The sequence below is a fragment of the Centrocercus urophasianus genome, unplaced genomic scaffold, assembly GCF_019232065.1.
Source record: "Centrocercus urophasianus isolate 14NV4802_14NV808 unplaced genomic scaffold, USGS_Curo_1.0 seq_11, whole genome shotgun sequence".
In the NCBI taxonomy this organism is placed as follows: Eukaryota; Metazoa; Chordata; class Aves; order Galliformes; family Phasianidae; genus Centrocercus; species Centrocercus urophasianus.
Window position 1 is genome coordinate 47,359,908 of NW_024884253.1, and position 23,383 is coordinate 47,383,290.

The following is a 23,383-nucleotide window of genomic DNA, read 5'->3' on the forward strand; positions in this document are numbered from 1 at the left end:
AAACAATTTTGTCTGCGCAGGAGATACGTAAAAACAAAACTGGAGCTTGAGAAGGAGCAAGTACAGAACTAGGCAGGCTGCTTCCACAGAATTACTGAAGTTGGAAAGACCTCTATGATCATCCAGTCCAACCGTGAGCCCATCCATACCATGCCCACTGACCAGGTCCCCCAGCGCCACATCCACACGGTTCTTGAACACCTGTGCCACTGCAGCACTGCTCCTTCTGAGAAGAAATTTATTCTAATATCTAACCTTCCCTTGCATGACTTGAGGCCATTCCCTCTCATCCTATCGCTGTAATCTGGGACAAGAGTCTGACTCCCATCTCACCACATCCTCCATTCAAGTAATTGTAGAGAGCAATAACGTCTCCCCTGAGCCTTCTCTTCTCCAGACTGAACAACCCCAGTTCCCTCAGCTGCTTCTCATAAGACTTGTGCTCCAGAGCCTTCACAGTTTCACTGCCCTTCTCTGGACACGCTCCAGGGCCTCCATGTCTTTCTTGTAGTGAGGAGCAATACAGCCTCTAGCTTTAACAGTGGTACTCCTTCTTCATAAGCTGCTAGTACTCCTCTGACCCATACAGTGTAGGAACTGCAACTATACTGATTTTAGAGGTAACCCCCAAAATCAAGCCATTTGCCATATACTGGAAAGAGACATCTTATGTCGATTCCAGTAGTGAAGCAGTGGGAAGATGGTAAAAAAAAAAAAAAAAGAAAGAAAGAAAAGGAGCTTTTTTATTCTTCACTTCAGCATCCTTAATTCAATCACTATCCCCTCAGGCTGAGAAAAGGACTGACTTTACTTCTGTGCCCTACCATACTAGTAGAGAAGCTGCAAAGGACAATATTCCTGCTTTATATTTGATATCAGTCTAAGTAAAGTAGTTATGAATTCACACAGTGAAGAACAAGTCAAGAAATCCATGTAACATCACTAGCAAATGATAAAATGCTCCTTTTGATCTTTAAATGTTGTGAAATTCTGAATGTTTTAGTTTGGCTTTGCAAAGGGCAAAGTAGGCACTGATCAGACATGACCATCTCATCTCCAATACATATGAGAAAGGATGGTTTGTCAAAGAAAATTAGTAATAATAGTATTTCAGCATAACAGTAAGGAATGACTGTTAATTGTTACAGAATTAGCAATTTAATTATGTACAAATGCAAGCAAGGACAAAATTTATGCAGACAGAAAGCCTAGTTGGACATATTTAAGTATACTCAAGAAGGAGATGGGCACAGTACAAGTGACACTGAGGACAGGACCCAAATCAGAAGGCAACCCAGTGCCAGCACCCAGACTAACACCTGGTAGAGCCCAGCAGCCACCACTCCTTCCTGCCATGGAGGGTTCCCACTGTTGCTGCAAATAAGTGATCAAACCCTGACAGCACGCTGGCACACAATTAAAGGACTCCTAATTGCCATGCCTCAAATTCCGTCTCTAAGCCTGCTAAGAGAATGCTTGCAAAACTCTTTAATAAATCATAGAAATCAGAGATGGAAATTAGGTCATCTTGCCCACACCTCCCATCCACGCCACGCGTTTGCTCCCCGCGCTGTGCTGCTGAGTGCTCTGTCTCAGCAACCTCTAAATGATTCAGGTGCTGAGGTGTCCCCCGATTCCCCAGGCAGCACAGCACATCTCGCTGCCAGCACAGGATGCTTCCCACCCACCTCCATCATCCGTTCCACCCCAGTTTTGCCTCTTTCTGATTTGAGTCTTTCCCTGCTCCTGTCTCCCTCTGGCTCCTCCACGCTCTTGGTGCTGCTTCAGCTGCCATCCAGCAGAAACTGTTGCTCAGGAAACGTTCTTCTGTCTCTCCTGTAATCCCACTGTAGTGTGCTGCTATTTTTAGGAGGAAAAGGAGGTGGTAAGGGAATGAAAGGCTGCCAGCTCCAGCTGTACCAGTACATGGAAACTACATTACAGTGTTTTCCTTTAAGCACATATAATTAACCAAAACTTTCGGTATTCTGGAATGATCCAAGAGAGAAGAAAGGGAAAATGTAGGTTCCAACACACACACACACACAAAACAAACAATAATCTCAGTCCATCTTTAAACTCTGCAGCTGGGCTTGCCATTCTACAGTTTCTTCAAAGATTTTGCTCTGGCATTTGCCCACTGAGATAAATGGTTAAATTGGCAACGTACTGAAAAATAAAATGGCAAATGTAGTTACCTATTATAGAAAACTACACAGTAAGAGGCAAATACTCAGTAACGGCAATCTCTAAAGTGGGGCTCTAACCCATGTTTTACTCCTCATTTGGACTGACCATAGGCAAAGCCACCACCCTGTCTTCCTCCCAGTCATCTCATCCCTGTGCCCCTCTGACCAACGCAGCTGCCAAATTCCCCACAGAAACCACTTAATCTGTACAACCAGTGCCTGAGCTACCAAAACTATCCAGGAAAACAGAAAATATATAACTTTTTTTAAATTATTATTATTATTGTTAAGATTACACTTTTCCGTTCTTCAAGCCAAACCTTGTATTTGCTAATGCCATAAGATTAACATCAACTACTAGGAAAAAAACAGAGGTACCACGTTACTTGATGCAAGAACTTCCATATGGCAATGGTTTTGTCTGCCCAGATGCACATATTCAGTTACTTGCACAGAGGCCCATAGCACCCACACGGCACAGGGGCTGAGCACTGCATGCCCAAAACGCTGCTCTGCAGCAACTGTAACTCAGTGGAGAAAAAGCAGAGATGAATTCAACAGATGCAGTGAAGTAATCATCTCCAGGGTCCTCCAAAAGATTATAGCTTCCTGATCTCAACTACAGTTTGTGGGGTCAGGTCACAATGCCACTGTCTACACCAGATCAAGCCTCATTTCGTAGGCAAGGTTACCAATTATCAAGGGAAGATGCACAAAGACATTACCCTGTGCAAGTCAGGACACAAGAACAGCTCTCTCAGCTACATAAACATATGTTTCCTAGGTCTGGAGAAACATTTTTTTTTTCCAGAGCCTGTTTGCATGTACTGGCTTACTAAATGAGATTTTATTTGCAGCTGGTATGTCCTAGGAAACCAGGAGGCGTTAAGACATAATTGCCCTCAGACTGATGAGTAAACAAGGTGACTTCCACCAGGGATGCAGCTCGGCTGCCACCAGCAGTGCCACGGGGACCCAAAGAAAGGGGCACTCTCTCTATGGTGAGAGCAGCCATAGGAAGGGAAGGTGGGAAGAGAGGGGAGGCAGGAGCCATGCTGGGGAGTGGGGCTGCGGGGGATGTGCATTCTCCCCTTTAGCCCATTAAGGCACTGTGATGATTTGCTACTTCCACCACATTCATCAGAGAACACATGCTGCATACAAACAGATGCACCCGCGTGTATCCAACACTGCATCTCAGTAACTCTTCTCTTTACACTCTCCCTACTCCAATTTTTGTTTCTTTCTACCCACAGATGCTTTCAATTTCTCTCACTCTTTGCCCCGCAAACGCTCCCAGTCTCCTGTCTTCCACATTCTTCTTTAACCCTCTAAGCTAAAGGCTTTCCTCAGCAGGATCCCACATCTGGAAGGGGATCCTCACACACATTTCAGTGCTGCCTTTGTTCCTTGGCTTGCCAACAGATGGGTTCTGATAGGTAGCACAGCAGCTGAAAGGGTTCTCTGTCTGTGACACAAAAAAGTACTTCCAAGGTCTGTAAAGAAAAGAATAAAAATGGAAGGGATCCATGTAAAAAAGGGTTTTCCTCCTCTTTTTAATTGGTATGCACCTTTAAAGCCTTTATTTATGTATGGCCTATTCATATGCTGCGTCCTGTAGGATAGAACTAGATCCATAAGTGATTTAGGAGACTAACAATTTCTTTTTAGCTTTTATCCATTTTACTTGAAAAACAAACAGCTCTGCTAACATTGTCAAATTAAATCACACAAAAAGTAAAGCTGTCATTTTCCCTCAGAGCCAAAAAGCTGAACATTATTCAAACTGTATTACACCAATTATTCAGGAAAGGGTGCAGGAGACACTGAGCTTGCTGTCTACATGGCACATTGTCTCGCATTAACTCAGTTGTCCCAAATCCTAACCCATTTCAGCTTTTATACACGTATCCAGTTCCCAGCAACCCTCCTGAGATACCTCTGCACTGCTGCTTGCAGTGACAGCTTTGGGTAAGGGTGGGACAAGAGCAGAGAGCCTGTGGGATTTCTCTTCCCAAAGCCAACACAAGTGGTTATGCTCCTCCTCTCTGCTGCTGGTGCTGTTCAGTTCACTGGCCAGAGACCTTCACAAAGAAAAGATGCATTTCTCTTTGGGTGTTTCCAACCAGCAAAGGGAAGAGTAAGGGCTATGTATCCACATGTAGTCCTGGACCACTACCCCATTGCAAGAAATGGCAAATACTGGAGATTAAAAATTAAGAGAACTGCTACAGAACTGAGATAATCCCTCTCTAATTTTTGCACCAAATAAAAACAATCCATCGTAATAAACATATTTTCAGTTTATCAGACAGCGATCTTATTTTTCACTTACATAGGCACATTTATTTTCACTTGATCAGAGAGAGATTAACTCTGAACAAAACACTCTGAGCATTCAGACTCTGCAATCCTGCCTCCAGTTAGCTATATGACAAGTCGGACACTCAGGCACAACATCCCCAGCCACACCGGGGGTATTTCAGTGAGGGAAACAGTTATCAAGGCTTTCACATTGAAAATGCTGGAGCTCAAGAGATAAGGTGGATGCTTCATTTCATGAGCCCCAAATAATCTTTTATAAGCACTCCTAAATGATTTGGTGCCTTCTCTGAGACAACACCCAGCCGTTTACTGCTATGTGAGATTTCCATGAAGCAAGCCTGAATGCCGCCCGCTGCGCATAACACGTTTAACACATTTCAACAAGTTACTGTGAACTTCACATCACACCCGAAATACACCCAAGTGACATTTGACAGGTTTAAGGAACCCACCATGCCCCAAAGAACTCTTACTCACTGCACCAGACAACAGAGATAACAAAACATAGGTGATAGCATGCTGCCGTGGCTCAAACCCAAAGCCCGAGCTCACATTACCTATATAAGAAACCCACTGCCTTCAAATAAAGCCCTGCAAACAGCAGCTTTTTGCCATCAAAGGTTTCCCCTACAGACAGAAAAAGACCTCACCCAGTTTAATTCACAAATTACCTAAGTTGCAGCTTCACCTTCACTTGCTCCTTCTTAGAAGAGAGAAGAAAACCCAAACTAAAATTTGAGTCCTTCAGCTCTGCTGCAGTTCCTCAGAAGAGAGGCACAGCTCTGCCCCACCCTGCTGCCCCCAGCCCTCCTCCTCCTCCTCCTCCTCCCAGAGGCTGAACCTGCCCAGTGCAGAAGCAGGCTCCCATCAGATGACACAAAGGCAATGGATGCTTAATGCCAGCCAATTCACTGGGGATGATGATTTTCCTCCGCAGCGAGCAGGTCTGTGGCATGCTGAAGGCTCTGGGAGCCTTTCTGATCCAGTGCCAGCAGTCCCATGGCTTTCACCCCAGTGCAGTGTTTGGGCTCTCCTCTCCCATATTGCCATGCAGAGCTCATCCCAGCACAGGAGCTGAAAGTTTCCAGCCCACAGAGAGCAGAGTTCATCCATCTGTGCATAGGAGTGCATAAAGAGGTGCGGCAGGACAGGGGATGTCATCACATCCTGATGCAGCAGGGTGGTCCTCACCTCTCCTACACCACAAAGGACTCATTGCCAGAGTTTTAGAGGTTAAATGTAAGCCTGATCAAATCTGACCAATGTTTAGTGGTCAAGCATATATTTTGTTTAGTTGCTTTGAGACTTAGTTATATTCACATTTATATACATAATATATTACACATATACATACACAAATCTTTTAGCTTTCTATTGACATAGAAAATGCTGAAATTATTAAAAGCTAAAGGAATGAGGTGGTATTCAGACTGCCACACTGCAGAATCACAGATGTACACAGGGCACACCTCATGTTTGGAAAGCAGCCCCGTGACTTGCAGTTATTTTGACTGCTAAGACTTCAGATGAGCAAAGTGGGCACTTTCCCTTCAACTTACAACTGACATTCACACAGAGCTCAGCAAATCAGAGAATCACAGAATCATAGAAGCTGGAAGGGACCCCTGGAGATCATCCAGTTTAAATTCCTGCTAAAGCAGGTTTACTGCAGTAGGTATCCAGTTGACCAAGCAGTAATTACACCACCTCAAATACAACCACACACTGCAAAGCAGTGCTCAAACCTCTGAGCATCATCCTCCTGTACCAACAGAGCCAAAACAAAAATCGGAAAACTGCAAAGCTACGTTGGATACACTTTGCTACTTGTAACGATGATGAGGCAGGAGTTTTCCAGCGCGTCTCAGTACCTGGTAAAGTTTCAGCTCTTTGAATGAAAACCAAGAAACCCTAAGGAGAGAGCACCCCTCTCCATGCCCAGTCTGGGTCTTCAAAGCCAAACCCACCCGCAACGGGAAAATTATCACATCAGTGATACCAAGCATCCCGACGGGCGCACCTTCGGCTGTTTTCCTTTCCTCCCCCCCGAAGCGCTGCGCGGGCACCGCCGCTGCCCCACCGCACACCTGGGAGCCCACCTCGAGCTCTACGCGCGATGTCCCCGCAAGAAGCGGCTCCGCTGGGCGCAGCCAACCCCCGAGGGGGGCCCGCGGCTGCCAGCCGGGAGGGGGCTGAGGGTGGGGGGAGGGGGTGGCGGCGCTGGCACTGCAGCGGTCCGGAGCCGCGCCGTGCTCCGTGCAATAACCACACCCACCGCATTGCAGAAGCCACGGCCCGTGGGGGGGGGGGGGGGGGGAATAGGGGGGGAAACAGTCCCCCCTCGCCAACGCAAGGCCGGGTGGGGAAGGATTTGTGCGGGTGAGTGGTGAAGTTTGCTATAAAAATGGCAATCGCTGTAAAATAAAAATAATAAATCAATAAAACGGGACGCGAGGCCCCCTAGCAGCCCCCCTCGCACCACCGCGCTCCCCGCTCCGAACAGCCTCCCGCCCCTCCCCGCCCGGCGCGGGGGCACCCCCGGGGCCTCCGCGGCTGCTGACTTCGAAAATGGCTCCTAGGAACGAGCTCTGCAAATGTCTATATAAAAGGGTATATATTTAAAAAAAAAAAAAAAAAAAGGGGTACAATCTGTAAAACCCTCTCTAGGGCATACCCTCCGCTTCCCCTTGGCGGAGGGCACAGCGCGTAGCGGGGCCGGGACGGTACCTGGGGGCGGCAGCAGCAGCAGCGGGCTGGGGCTGCTCCCGGCGGCGGCGGCAGCGGCCACGCGTCAGCAGCGAGCGGCAGCTCAGCCCGGCTCTGCCCTGAGCGAGTCTCCGCCGCTCCGCAGCAAATCAGGGCTGTCTGTGCAGGCTGCTCCGGAGAGAGGGAGGGAAAAAGGAAAGGCACCAAAAAAAAAAAAAAAAAAAAAGAAAAGAAAAAAAGAAAAAAAGTCCACGCCGCGGAAAGCGGTAAAAGCTGGCTGCTGGCTGCGAGGGGGAGCGCGGGGTGCCGCTCTCCAGCAGCAAGGGAGGGTCACAGCCGGGCACCGGGATCCCCACCTGCGTCCGAGCAACTGCGCAGTTCGTGGTTTAGCGAAGCGAATTCTGCTCCGTAGGCGAGTTTGGCTGCTGCGGTTGCAACCAGCCCGAGCGGATAAGGAGAGTGCCTGGGAATTCGAAACCAGCAAGCTGGGTGCTGACAAAGTCTGGCTTTGATTTACCCGCGGGATTCTTACTGGGGGAGGTGGGGGGGGGGGAGTGATATCAGCTTTTTAATTTCCAATGATGAACCACAGGCTTTTAAAATGTGGCCCCTATTTCACTCAGCATTATCACCAAAACAGAAATAAATAAATGCAGCTCCAAGCACACATTGGCTGCTGACCCAAAAAAGGGTAATGTAAAACTGAAAATGACTTTGGAATTTTGCAGTCCTGGCTGCCTCCGGGAGAAGCACAGCCCAACACCCTCATGCTGCTACAACACGTGGATAAAGGAGGCTTTTTCCTTTTTCAAACTTTATTTTGAGAGCACCCCTAAATGCTAAGATCCAAACTGTATTTAGGCCTCTGCTATGAATCAGGACTGAGGGAAGAAATATCCTTTAATTAGCAACATCTCCATGGGATTTCAGCAAGGAAAGAGGTTTTGACATTCAGCAGCGGACGTTGCGTAGCTCAGATCTGCAGAACCACGTTGCTCTGTACCTAATGCAGAGCTGCTACTTAGCAGATCTAGAGTGCTGCACCAGGCACAAGGCTTCAGAAGGAAAATGCGTACCATCAGCTAAGAGAGGGCGTAGCTCTAGTCATGCAGCTTAAATAAAACAACTTGTATACTCTTCAACGGGAGCATTGGAAGTCATCATGACTTACAAGGGAATATACCCAACAGCTGAGATATACAGCAGAGTTAACAAGGTTTGGTTTGGGGAAAAAGAAAGTGAGAAAAGGATGGAGTTTGAATCAAATAAGAGTCTGAAGAGTGAGATGGGGGACTACTCTTACGCAGGGTCACAGTGCTTTGGGGACATATCTGTTGCCTTTGAGAAGGGATATGCCCCCCAGAAATAGCATGCTGAGCTCCCTTTTATGGATATATTGCATGTCTAATAACATCTTTAATCTGAAGACCTAAAAGCTTTAAGCACATTGATTTAACCTCAAAACATTGAGTGATATTAATAAGCTCTTTTTTTCAGGCAGGAAATCTTTGCAGTGGATATTAAGTAGCTGGTACCTCTGCATTGCTGATATGGGCCTGACTTTCAGTGCTCTTAGCTCTCACAGTCTTGCTGAGTGTTGTTTGTTCCCTTTCTGAATGTTATTTTCTAATTCTGAAGTGGGTTAGTTGGCCAGCGTGGCTCAACTCCTGTCAGACAGAGCTCCATGGAAAGTTTATGTCTGATGAATCAGCAGTTTTTAAGTATTATTTTAAAACCTTCTTCCAGTGATTTTTAGCAAGCTGTAACGCATACTTCGTCCACATAGGTGGGAAACGTGAATAATCCCCATGCTTCACTGGAATGTTAGCAGTGTCTATTTAGATGAAAGGAGCTCAGATGATGAGCCTGAGCAGTGCCAGACAAGACTGACCTCCTGCCCTGCAATGTTGACAATAGCTTCATTTTTGCTGTTTTCCTGTGTTTCTGGAGGTCAAGCTTCAGACTCATATCAGGAGCAAACACCCAATATGCTAGGCTTGATTCAGCCCAAGGCAGTCTTCCTCTGGCAGCAGACACACAACCCTGCTGCGCACCATGGAGAAGGGCTGGCCTGCCCCCTGCTTGTTCTTAAACTCCTACGTTTCACTTATTTAAAAACAGTACAAGTTTGGGAGGGATAAGGGATATCATGCTTTGCAACTTGCATTGCTTGCCCCCAGGGTACAGACTTTTAACTCTTCATGTCCTGCTTCTCTAGACATGAACTCCATACATGCCACTTAGTCAGGGACCAGCTTCTCTCCAGTTCAGTGACTACAGAAACCTCCCAGCCTGCTACTGCCAGGTCATCCTCTTTTTTCTTCCATAATCTGTTCACCAGTTTCCAGCCCCATTCAACACTCTTCTTCTCCCTCCTGCTATTAACACTGCACCATTGCCTTAACAAGAGAAATTTCATCATCATCTCCTCCAAAACAATGTAATTGTCTCCCTGTAGTATATCACAAACTCACAGAGTGGCTGAGGCAGGCAGGACTCTCTGGGTCCTTCTGGCCCAGTCCCACTGCAGCAGGCCAACCCACAGCAGGGTGTCCAGACCCACAGCAAGGTGGCTTACAAAGATCTCCAAGGAGAAGATCCCACATCCTCTGGACAGCCTATGCCAGTGCTCTGTCACCTGCACAGCATTGATGTGCCACCTGGTGTTCAGAGATAATGTCATGTGTTCCAAGTTGTGGCCATGGCCTCTTGTCCTGGCACTAGGAATGACTGAAAAGAGTCCATCTCTAACCTCTTTGCAACCTTCCTTCAGATACGAGCAACAGAGCCACCCAGGAGACTGATGCTAAGCTGAGGAAATTGCTAAGACGTGTGGGAAGCTCTGCCTTCTCCTCCCTTTTCTACTCAATTTTTTTCATTTTCTCCCCTTCAGTGGACACACTTTCTTGGGAAAGCCCCACAGGAGGAGGGAAGGAAGGAAGAAATTCTGGAATGAAAAGCCAGGAAAGAATAAAGGCAAAGAGGGCTTCTGACACAAAGCAGTCAAATTACAGGTGGAGAAAGGTGCAAATCCACTTTCCCTTTGGGTACCAGTCTGAGAGAGCAGCCATAAGGAAAACAGGCCTATGTAGGCTATTTGGCCACAACAAGGGTTTTTTATAGAGGAGGGGAATAGGGAGTCACAGGGCCTCTGCCAGGAAAGGATGAATAGGCAACCCTGGAAGAGCTGGAACAAGAATTATTGACCAATCCTGGGAAGTGCTGCCCAAAACATTCTTGTGATTCCCTAATTGATTGGCCATGGCATTCAAAATAGCACATTACAGAAGAGCAAGACACAAAAATGCTATCAAACTCCGCAAAGGGCTGTCTCGAGCACAGCCAACAGAGAATTAACTGGGTACAGCACTTTGAAAAATGGGAAGTACTGTAAAAGTAGCAGCATTATTGCAGAAGTATTAGGAAGACATTTCTCAGCAGACACGGGCTTGGCACTATCTGTCTAGACAAGTAGATGGTTTTGGAGTCAAACTGATTTTTTTTATTACCGTATCCACTTTATTAAAAGCAAACTGTTCTGTCTATGACTCATGCAGCTTCGCTTTCTGCATGGCAATGAAACCAAATTCTCATAATTAAGAGCGATCACTGTGATACAGCATCTGAAGGTTAGGTTTGGAAATCAGACCAAACCTTCTATTTCTGTCTTCTCTCACTGCAAACGTTATGCTCGGATACTTCTAATTGGCCACTTTTACCATTTGCTTCAAATACAGAAGACATAAACCTTCAGGTGAGACATGATTCTTCCCTTAGCAAATGACAGAGGCCAAATATATTCAAAACAAAGCATCAGAGAATGCCTGGGATGAAAAGGACCTCAAGGATCATTCAGTTTCAACCCCCCCTGCTGTGGGCAGGATTGCCAACCACTAGACCAGGCTGCCCAGAGCCACATCCAGCCTGGCTTTGAAACATCCAGCCTTGCCTTTAAGTCTTGGTCGAGATCAAACAGCATGGTTTTTTTTTTTTTTTTTTTTTTTTTTTTTTAAAAAAAAAAAAAAGTGCAAGCAAGATTTACGTGCTTTATTCTCCAATCCAGGTCTTGTTCTGCAGTCATTGCCAAACCCACCCCATTTTAAGACTTCTGGGGGCAGTAAATTTTGCCCCAGTGCTTCTACAAGTGAAATCCTGCAATGATTTACTGCAGTTAATTCAGCCTTGCCTTTGCCACTTTTGTATCATATAGCTACTTTCTGACTGAGAGAATTAGCCGGGTTATTGAGAGATTACTTCCCATTGTACAGCTTTCGCCTTCTTCGTGAACCAATGGTAACCAAAGTCTAACAAATTTAAGATGTTTTGGGATGTACTCGATGCTGTACTCAGAACAGACATGAAATAGTTTTCATGGTAACTAATTTCAGCTATCTCAATGAGGCTTTCCATTTCAGTTTACTTTTGCTATGCATAATCATTAATATAATTTAACTGTACTCTAATTCCATATATTATCCATCCATATTGAGTCTAGGAAATGAAAAATACAGATGTGCAATATGCAGTGAACACTAATTAATCTAATTAGGGTCCCTAAACACTTTAACAATGAATGAGGCTAGGGCAACTCTTATTTTCCATTGGCTACCATGTGACTGAGAACTTCCTAGATGGTGACCACCTCAGTTAAGGTCAACATAAGCCATTCTCATTTACTAAGATCTTTCCTGTTGAGTCTAACTACTTCAGCCCATGAAATACCAGCTTTTTGTTCTCATTCTCACAGTGCATGCTGTTTCTCTCTGTTTGTGGTGCATTAAACAGGAAAGCAGATACTTTCCCCCTTTTTCATGTCACTAAAATCAGTCTTGCATTTCAGTTACAAAACTATCTGCAGCCCCATATAATTCAGAAAGGAATTTACCTTGAGCATAAGGTCTTACTCACTCAAAGGAGACTTAATGCACGTATTTATTAAATACCATCAGAAATAAAAATGACATTCTGAATCATAACGAATCTCTATTTAAGACATCTCTTCCTCAAGAGGCTTATAATGAAATCACTCTCTGTGGTCAGGTTAATCAGCATGGACTTGCACTGTTTTTGTACCATTTATCTTATTGAGCTGCACGATTGGCCAGGTAGGGTAAACACTTTAATGAGTGTTTGTACAGCACCCTGAATTCACCTCTTATCCTAATGAAGGTTAATAACAATTAAGAAAAGTTCTGGTATTTAAAGTACAATGAACAGTATTACAAGAAGAACAGTTTAAAAAGCACGTTTAAGAAGTTCACATCAAGAGTGAACACATGCCTACGTCCATAGCCCTTTCTCCCTGTGTCCCATCCCTGTCCTGAAGCCTTCCATGGTTTCACAGCCAATTTAAAGGTCTGTGACACCAAGAAAAGCTCACATCTTTCCCTTTTCTGACCATTCCTTCCCACTTCTGTCCTGTCCCCTTCATCCAGTCACTGCAGCATTTACTGAGTCCACGTGAGAAAGCAAGCAAATCCATCCAAGCTAAAACTACAAAAGAGAGAACAGACCATAAATCTGATCAGTTCCTCACTATGATCACTGTGATTCCCTCTGAGACCTCATCAATATTTCTGCACTGACAGAAATGGGGAGCAACATGAGTAGTGGAGGTGATAGCAGAGTCACGCTACCTCTTTTGGCAGCCACCCCAGCCTGTGTTGGCATTAGGCTGTGGTGCTGGGCACCAGCCTTTATTCATGTGAGCTCCTCCACATCACATCTGCAGCTTCTTATTCTCTTTTCTATGCTCAAATTCAGTTTACTATTGAGATCTCCCATTCAGATTCACTTTGGTTGATGAGACACTGTGAACAATGATGTGGGTTCAAACAGCGCAACTGAGAAATAAAGAAACCCATCACTTTCCATTACGTGGACACATTTCTCCCTGCTGCATTTCACCATCACTGTTAGTACTCAAGGTGAGAAAAATAGGAGCTGTAATCCAGGCTCTTTATACCTTCCCCTTGACAAGATCCACTGGCATACCATGAAGGAAGGGTGTCCTCCCAAAGTGGGGAGGCGGCGGCACAGGTTGCCCAGAGAATTGTAGTCTCTGAAGGTGTTCAAGAAATATGGACATTGGCACTGAGAGATGTGGTTAGTGGGGATGGTGGGGATCTTACAGGTCTTTTCCAATTATAATGATTCTGTGATTGTACGTACACATAGCAGATAGTATACTATGACAGAAAAATAGCACATTCCACTTGTTTCTTTCTAACGCAGCTGATGACCAGATTAACACAAACCTCCAGAAAACAGGGGATCTGGTTTTGTATCTCTCATTGAAAAGCAAGCACCTCAAAAGCATAAAAACGTCACTGTCACATTAAGAGAAGAAAATCCATCATCTTCAACAAACTAAACAAATTATGCTCTCTCAAATGACAATGATATACATTTGTGTCCTAGGCACCAAAAAGTACTCACGAAAGGCATCTCAGCCTCTCACCCTTTTGAAAAGCCTTTTATGCTTCACAGATAATGACTACCATAGAAGCACCTCCCACTGCAAATGTTTAATTTACCACAGCTGCCCCAAATCAGCACTCTGAGAGCAGGTTTGCTCAGTTGCCCCCAACAGCCTGTATGCAAACATCTGTCTGTCTGCTCCAGCACACAGTGCAGAGTTGCCCAGCGACAACCCCAATTCCTTAGGCATCACACTGGCTCACCACTCCTGCAAAGTTAATAGAGGTGAGCCCGATAGAAAAAGCAGAAGCTTGTATAAGGACCTTCCATTTGTAAGAGATGCTTGGCTTCTTTTCCATAAAATTTCTGTGTGTAAAATTTGTTCTTATTAGTAAAATAAGTGTAGAAATTCCAGCTCTGCCTATGGGTAAAGGAAATAATTTGTATGCTGGAGTTCCTAAGGTTGAAATGGAAATCTAAGCAATGATGCAGGTTCAAAAATCAGTTTTCCAGGAAGGCGTACTGCTTTCCTGCCTCTTACCCAATCAATGAACACGCAAACATGGATACAAAATATCTGGAGACCACTGTAGTGCCTCTCCTGACAGCTACAGGCAGTGTTTGGTTACAAACAATATACAGTGGTTACAAACAATATACAAGAGTAACCTACTAACAAAAAGACTGTAAACAAAAGAGTTTCAGGCTATGTTCTCTCTGACACGTAAACTCGTTTTGCTGAAATGCCAACCATACTATTTTCTAGCTCCTATTAAAGTCCCACGGTCCCAGTAAGAGCAGCCAAACATCCATGTCTTTGAAGTTTTTAACACCAGCTCCTCTCCCAAAGCAAGCCAACAAAAGTGGGACTGGAATCTCTGCTGCAAGATAAGATCACAGTAACAGCATCAGGGCTCACAAACAGCATTGGTCATCAGGACTTTGATGAGATTGAGGTGTTTCATCCACAAGCTAAGCAGTGTTCACACCTGCTTGTACTTCAGTATTCTGACCCCCGAAGCTGCTTATGAAAAGTCTGCAATTGCCATCGGACCTGTTAGCAGGTATCAAAAAAATATCACCGTTTCTAACAGAAGAAAAAAGAGCTCACTGTATGTGCAACTTCACTGATACTTGAGGTGCCAGACAAGTGAAATACAGTTGTGAAAGAGTTATTTTCATTTTAAGACATGGTTTTCTCATGAGAAGACATGTAACTGCAAAAATAATGAAAGGTGCAAATGCTTTCTCAAAGGAAAATATGGTGGCATTGATAAAAAGCGTATTGCATTTATACAATGTGCAGCACAAAGTTTCCTTTGCAAGAACCAGAAAACTCTATTATTGAATTAAGTTTGGAATAAAAAGCACCAAAATCCTCTACTTTCAACTTTCATATTGAAAGCACTTCTGGAGGTTTGGGTTATTTCACTGTTTTTAATATAGCATCTAATCCACACTCCAGAAGTTATTTTAAGTGGAAGAAAAAAATCAAAATGAAGAGTAAGCAAGTCAGATTAATGGAAGCATAAAATAGCCTTCTAAGGGTTCAGATATTTTCAATGAGTTGCTCTCCCATGTTCCTTTCATGTTATGGGGAGCCAAACTGGAAAGAGCTGGAAATATGCTGAGCAGCATAGGAAAAGTTAAGCAGTGTGGTGGTGTTCCTCAAGTTTTACTGCTCCTTGCCCTCTACGTTCAGTCCTGACCACCACCAAGCCTGTGCTCCGAATATTCCTTTCACTATTTCTACCAGACAAGGGCAGCCATATGCAGTAGCTATAGGCATGCTGATCAGCAGCTATGCACATGCTGATATGCCTGTGGTAACATACGCTTTGATTAGTCAAACAGGCTAATTGACCAGCTACAGCTAGGCAAGACATTTAATGGCTGAGCTCACTTCGAAGCAGAACAATTCCCTGAGAGAGACAAGACTGGCCTTTAGACATCTCCAGACCACCACAGCTCCACCACCACCACTACTCTTTACTGTTATTTCTGCTGCACCAGATAGACTTGAATGTATAACATAAAATACGCTGTACCAGTGTTTTGTGGTATGGAATCTCCATGTCTTTCCTTGCACCACTTATTCTCTGTTTTGCACTAAGTATACGAAGTTTTGCTTTATCTCCACGTTGGGGGATTCTGCCAATCTTTGAAGGAATCTGAAACTGATTATACAGATGAATAATGAAACCTGAACTCTCATTCTCATGTTCTATACAACTGAAAAGTCAGGAGATAAAGAGGCGTATCATTGGAGAAACAGCCTCAAGTCTCCACCACAACTGTACTGACTTATTTTGAGTTCTACAAAGGATGCCAAAACCCTTTGGACTGTCAAACCATTTCTGTACTTTACTCTGAACTGAGTTTTAGAGAGTTTTCATTTAATCAGTAAATTCCTCACAGACAGCTTTCTTGTTTGTTTGTTTTATGTTAAAAAAAAAAGAACAACATTGCAATTAATAATACTAACCTTACCATGAACATTTCTTAGAATAACATGATAAAAATTCTCCCCTTGCAGAGAACTAAGTTTTCTATATTCCACAGTTCCCATGAAATCAAATAATCTGACACATATTCATTATTTTGATTAAAGTAGGAACTTCTGACATTAAACTCCCCTCTAACTTATAAAGCTAAAAAAAAAAAAAAAAAAAAAAAAAAAGCCACCACAATTTTTTTCAACAATTGATTGGGATCTCAAAATAGATTTGGATTACGAGGTCTCTTGCAAAGGCTGCATCACTGGTGTGGATATTTTATTCACTTACTTTCATCAAAGCCTCTCTAAAGCTAAAATTATGTTCCCCGTTGTCCTTTACTGAAATCTTAGCTGATATAATCAATTTTATTTAGGTCAATCAACTAAAATTTCCACTTCGCAACTTCACAGGAATCACATTGTGTGGTGTCTGAAGTTTGCGTAGAATTCATCCATCAGGGAACTCAGTGAGCTCAGCAGGCAATTAACACACCTGGAAAACCTGCCTAAAAGAGCAGTTATCACACAGTACATATAAATTTGAACTGAGCAATTACTGTAAGAATACATTTCATCTTCAAAGTTCTCTTGTCTAATAGGTCCTCAGCATCCCCTGTACCATGAACAGGTCTCACATATTTGCGCCAGGTAGCCACCTTCTCTCAACATCCTCACTACGAGATTGTTATGAAATCTTTGTTTCATTGATTGCTCTTAACTACTTCTTGTTAGATTTTTTTTTGTATCTGAAACTTGTAAAACACTTTCATTGATTAAAGATGGTATAGAAAAAGATGGGGTTGATGGCTGAGTTAAAATCAAAACCAGAAATAGTTGGCGATATGGAGAAGTTACCATGCAAAGTGGTTGCACAAGAATGCATGGTACCCTACTCAATCTCACTAATTTGCACTGTAGCAATTGCTTACCATGTACAAAGCTTACTAAAAGGATAAGGAATATTTCAGATACAACCTGCTTAGCACACAGAAAACTGAGATATAGCTACACTTGTGAAATCACAAATGTTTCATACAGTTAATGAGCACACACTGTGAGTACAGAGATAACACATTCAAAATGGAATGTGAGAGGAAAAGCCAGCTTCAAAGAACTGTGCCATGGGCATCTACTTCAGGTAAGCCTGACGAGCATCTCCAGGTGACATCTTCTGGGCCACCAAGCTGGAAGAGACATGTAGTCTCCACAGCTGCAATAAAAGAGCTGGAGACATGAAGGACACAGTCAGCATCTCAGGCACCCAAGAAAACCCATGGTTAAACGTGACTTCTGGAGGACACCAGTACCAGCTTGTGGTGAGCTCGATACGCTGAGAGCCTGGTAATGCATCTAACCCGAGAAACACAAGCTCTGTGGAACAGATAAGCTGTAAATACCAATAAGTAGACAAAACTAAAACCAGCCTAAATTCTCATCACTTGCTCACCATTGCCATACAGTGCAATACCGTCTTCAACAGCATTGTATACTCCTTTCCTCAGTTTTCCAAAGTTCCTATACTATTTTATGTTACATTTCTATAGATGTCTCTCTATATAAATGTATAATAAATGAAGGTACAGATTCTATAGTTAAAAATATACCAGAGAGTTTGGCTAAGCAGGTTATTATACCAAAAGAGAATAGATAGAATGCTTACCTGTGTCCTGGGCTCACTATAAAACTCCAAAGGAGGGATTTCCAGAAGAAACCCTTCCCTACAGGTAGTCAGCTCTTAAATGGGTCTAGGAGAGCCAGGCTCCACCCCTTCTGGCAGCACAGCTGAATTGCCTTCACCTGTGCTCCCGTGGCTGACTCATTGCTCACTCAGGTGATCAATCAGAGGTTCAGGCCATGATTCAGCAGTTCCCATACAGTACATATATTTTATTAAATAAAAGTGACCAGGACCTCTTGAGTGTTTCAGTTTAACCTTTTTCCTCCTAGACCTTTACATCTTCTGTTTCTGCACAATCTTCATGGCTCCAAAGAACAGTACAGCAACATGTGGAGCGGAAGCAGAGTGTTACAACAGTCTGCTACTGGAATAAGAAAATTAAACACGGAAAGAAGAGGTGGGATAAATAACGTTGATCTTTTTAAATTTTTAAAAAAAAAAAAAAAAAAAAAAAAAAAAAAAAAGAAAAAAAAAATTCCAAAAGTTTAAGTTTTATTTTTAGTTATTAACAGCAATCTAGCATTTTATCTCAAACTCACCCACGAAAAACCAGTACAAACTACTTGGACCTACTCTTATCCAGGTTTTAACTGAGACAGAGAGGTTTAAGTTAGATATTAGGAGGAAGTTTTTCACACAGAGGGTGGTGACACAGTGGAACAGGTTGCCGAAGAGGTTGTGGATGCTCCAACCCTGAAGGCATTCAAGGCCAGGCAGGATGTGGCTCTGGGCAGCCTGGTCTGGTGGTTGGAGACCCTGCACACAGCAGGGGGTTGAAACTGGGTGATCACTGTGGTCCTTTTCAACCCAGGACATTCTATGATTCTATGATTCCTTGAATCTCTATAGACCATAATATATATATTTTACTTTCCTGTAATTTTCATTGTATTTTGGTAATGTTCATTTTCTAACATAAAATAAACTTGAACTAATTGTATGTGTGACAATGAAAGAAAACCGAATGTTTGTCCAATGTTTATCATTACACTGTGAATGCACCAAGCTAGCTTAACATCTAGTATGGTTCTAGTAAATAATTTTCAGAGGTGCTGTAAGCAATACAATGATCAAAGAAGCATGATCAGTAGGTGATTCTATCCCTCTATTCTGCACTGGTACGACCATACCTGGAGTACCCGGAGATGTGGAGTCCTCAGTACAGGAGAGACATGGACCTGTTGGAGAGCGTCCAGAGAAGGGCCACAAAAATGATGCAAGGGGTGGAACACCACCCTACCTGAGAGAGCTAGGGCTGTTCAGCCTGGAGAAGAGGAAACTCCAGGGAGGCCTAAGAGTGGCCTTTCAGTATCTAAAGGGGAACTGTAAGGAGAAAAGGGACTGATTATTCAGCAGAGTCTGTTGTGATAGAACAAGGGGAAATTGTTTCAGTCTGGAACAGAAGATTTAGATTGCATGTGAAGAAAATAAGTTTTTGTTTGTTTGTTTGTTTTTATAATAAGAACAGTGAAGTAATAGAACAGATTGCCCAGAGAGGTGTGGATGCCCCATCCCTGGAGACACTCAAGCTAGAAGGAGCTCTGAGCAACCTGATCTAGCTGTAGGTGTCCCTACTTATTGCAGGGGAGTTGGTCTAGGTGGCCTTTAAAAGTCATTTCCAGCTCAAACAATTCTATGATTCAATGATTTCCACTATCAGAACTAGACCGTGCAGTTTGCTTAAATGAACATGTTTTAAATCTGTTTTGAGAGATGTCCTTTTCAGTTGTTTCAGCCAAAAAGTTTAATATCACAAGGTGTTAAATGAGGGGTAGCCAAAATTGACATTAGTGCATTTGGCAGGTTTTTACTTCAACGTGGGTTTCCTTGGTAGTTCTCATGTGAAAAGGAAGAACCATGTAGCTGAAATGAGAGCCTGAGAGTTGGGGTGAAAGGCATGGACAGGGGCAAGTAGCAGCTGTGCTCCCTTCTCCATTCAGGCTTCCAAATGTACATCCTGCTTTCCAGCAGCCTCTGATGATTATACGAAATTTTGCAGATCTGTTCTCTGCCTTAATAGTTGTGTTGTTTATAAAGCTAGGCATTACAGTAGCTTATCAAATATGCAAGTAAGGAGCCTCACTGCCTCTGTGCGTGTAGGTTATTCTTGCTGCTACTAAACTCACTTATCTTGAGGCATTCTTTCTCACTTAAAACCAAATCATGAGAAGCAACAGGGGCTTTGTAACCTCTGTTTGAAAATCTTATCACTCACTCAAGAGCCTGAAAGCCTGGAAGGCTATCAGGAGTCCCAGAGAGCACTGAAGAGCTAGAAAAAAAAAACAATCTGTAACATGAATAATGTCTGACTGGTTCAGCATAAGCAAATAGTACTCTCCTTCTGCAAAAGAACAGGTCTAATCTTGACAACCCAATGAGTGAACACCTGGACCATCAAAACAGAGGGGGAAACCTGTCAGGTTAATGATGCAACAGTATGCCTGCTTTGCGAGTTCAGATATTCCTGATGGCCAAGCATTAGACCCATAAATCCAGCAGAAATGGTGACAAAGAGGAACAGGGCATCAGTTCACTGCTTTGTTTGGCAAACTAGATGATGACAGTTTTAGTAGCTGTACAGTCATAAAAATATGTATTATAGGAAATTAAATGTTGACATCCATCTCTTTATTCCTGTTTTAGCCAATACTCATAATGCTACATTCACTGACCTTTTTTTTTTTAAATAGCCTCTATTTTCTCCCCTAATAATTTCAAAAAAGGTGCTTTTATGCCTAGTAATGAAATAACTGATACATCATACATGCTCCTCCCAGATGTATTATATCATACCATTACAGAACATTTTATAATTTGATTCTAAATGCAGTCAATACTTGAAAATCGCATGAGCGCAGAAGATGGCCACCATGTTTAACACAGGCAGTGATTCCAATTACAATAATTTCAAATCCAAGTTCAGCACACGTGTTCCCATGGCCATCTTGTGTGCAGCTGTCAGCATTGGACCCACTGCACTGCACTGCCCTCCCAGCAGCACACGAAGGTCAGCTGCTTTTAACACCGGAAATGCAGCGAAACAGCTTGGTTTGTGATTGCATTGGAACTGTTTTTAGCCAGGGCCGCTCGCAGCTAAATGGCAGACAGAAGAAGCAAATTCAATTAAAATAGCTCTGAGGCAAAAGGGAGAGAAGTCTATTAGGAAAATAAAAATGACAATTTTAAATGGGCGCTACTGGAGCACAAGAAGGATATAACATAACATAACCCACTTTTCTTTCCCTCCTTCATACCCCCGTTTTTATTTTAAAACTATGAAAAATATTTTTGAATATGCTGATGCATTTCAAATCTGTATCTTCTCTCAGCATACCACCAACAGATACAGAATAGCCAATATTTGCACCAAACCTGCCACATCATCTTGTGGAGGAGAACTTGAGAAATGCACAGTCTGGAGTACTTCTCATTCCCAAGCTTAATTTTCTTCTCCTGCTGTAGCCAGATGGCCCCAGGAGCATTCTTCCTGTGGTGCTGGGGCAGGAGGGGGGCACAGAGTGAAGCCAATGATGAGAGCAGGGGCTGAGCCATCAGCAGCAAAGAGGGAAACCAGGGCACAGCCTGTACAGCACCAGAGCTGCTCTGCTGGGAATTTCAGAAATGATTCTGCAACTGGATCAGCCAGTGAAAGCACTGCCAACACTTACCATTTCACATGAAGGACCGCATATTCCATTTCCTGTCTGAAATCACTGCAAGATATGGCCCTGAGCATTATCAAGGATAACATAGCATTGTTTCTGGAATCAGGATCCAAAGAATTGAAGTGCAGTGGGTTGGTAGAGCCCTCTGAATCTGTATAGCCTGTGTCTTGCTCCAGCAGGGCTACCCAGAGCAGAGTGCACAGGTCCATGCTCTGGTCCAGCCCACAGCTGGGCCAAGTATTCCAGGTGTAGCCTCTCCAGGGCTGAGGGAACAATCACCCTTCTCCACCAGCTGGCAATACCTTGGTTAACGCAGCAAATGCCATTAGATAGGATCAGAAGCAGTTTGGGACCTCTTCTCTAGAGGGTGTTTTATTCCAGAGTATCTGAAAATGTCACCACCTGTCAGCTGCACAGCTTCCTGCATTCCCAAGCACCGGGGCCCACTGGACTGAGCCTATCTGTGGTTTGTTTTGCAGTTAAGTAATCAAATTACTTCCCTTTGTCAATGCTTGTGGCACCACACTTATCTACCAACCGCACAAGATCATCTAGGTGAGGGAGAGTTAACAGCTCTGCTCATCACACCAGAAACATTGCAGCCCTACACAGCACAAAAGAGAAGCATTAACAAAATGAATTTTATTATGCTCAACTGTATTTGTCTCTCAGTGAAAGTTTTTTTCTGTTTAGTACTGTTTAAGTATTTTTGTAACATTTACACATTCTTCTCAACTTAGCAAAAATTGGGTTTTATTAGGATTTTCTGTTAACACAATAGATGCAACGTGTAGCTACATCCCTCTGTGCCCACACTGGATCAGATATCAGTATGCATCCAAATCACTGCCACTGCTTCTATGACTCTTGCTCAAGAAAAAAAATAATATAGTTTAAGCAACATTTGACAAACATATTACTGAAGTTCAGTCTTGAAGAAGTATTTATTCTTCAGAACAAATAGAATGAAAACAGACACTTTGTGAACACTAGCCAACTAGTTTTTTTCCTCCTTTTCTAAGCATCAAAGGAACATCTCAAGCACAAGTTACTCTACATTCTCAGGACGTCTCATTTTTCTTTGTGATTTGTTAACAGTCTTACTTAAAGAACTTGCAGACTTTGGATGATTACAGACCTCAAAGGACAAGGTGTAAAATCTTCTCTGTCTTTACTACCATCTGCTATCTGGGCTGCCTATTTTTGTCCTTTCTTTTTCCACTCTCCATTTCTTTAATCACTCTAGTTATCATTTTCACATCAGTATGAAAATAAGATTTTTTTTTCCTACTGAAATGCATATGTTATTAATTACTTCCCTGTACTATCTCAGGGCTCAGTCAGTAGTAAGAGCTAAAGCACACTATGCCCAGTACACTTCAACAACAGATAAACCTCGCCGTAGATAGCCAGGATTAAGATTTGCAACACTGAGAACACATTTCACAGCAAATCCAAGTAATTTCCCATTTCTTAGTTGTAATTTTGTTTATGTTGTGTCTAGAACAAGTGTAACTTGGCAGGAGCAATACTCTGTACAGACAGATATGGCAGCAGAAGGAAAGAAAGCAACTCTAAAAATAAAGGCAGTATCATACGCAGAAGTATGCACTCACTATCAAGGGGGTGAAAGGGATGGTGGAAGTCTATGCAACAAAAAGACCAATCAGTCCTCTGAAAGAACACTGCTACTTTTCTTTCAGCAAATGGAGCAGGACAAAGACATTTGTAGCCCATTCCTTACACTGATAATGCTGAGCATGCAAACAGACTGATAAGCCATAAGTAGACACATCACAAGGGCCAACATTTTAAAAAGTTAAGAAAAAAAACCAAACTGAATTAGCAACATAAATGCATTTTTGTAGGTAAAATTACACACTAGAATATATTAAATGAGACT

General features: G+C 43.2%; 1 protein-coding gene across 9 annotated transcripts in view; it reads right to left on the reverse strand.

The window, feature by feature from the left end:
- The window catches only part of EPB41L3 (erythrocyte membrane protein band 4.1 like 3), a 135,147-nt gene that overhangs the window by 82,247 nt on the left and 29,517 nt on the right, over positions 1–23,383 (reverse strand). For 3 of the 9 annotated variants that reach the window (XM_042837897.1, XM_042837903.1, XM_042837890.1), the window contains exon 1: positions 17,798–17,871. The exons of 1 other annotated variant lie outside the window; for it this stretch is intronic. The gene's annotated coding sequence lies outside the window, so the exon portion shown is untranslated. Of the gene's footprint in view, positions 1–17,797; positions 17,872–23,383 lie in introns of those variants that run through there. 5 more of the 9 variants (XM_042837945.1, XM_042837938.1, XM_042837921.1 and 2 more) reach the window with 4 other exon arrangements.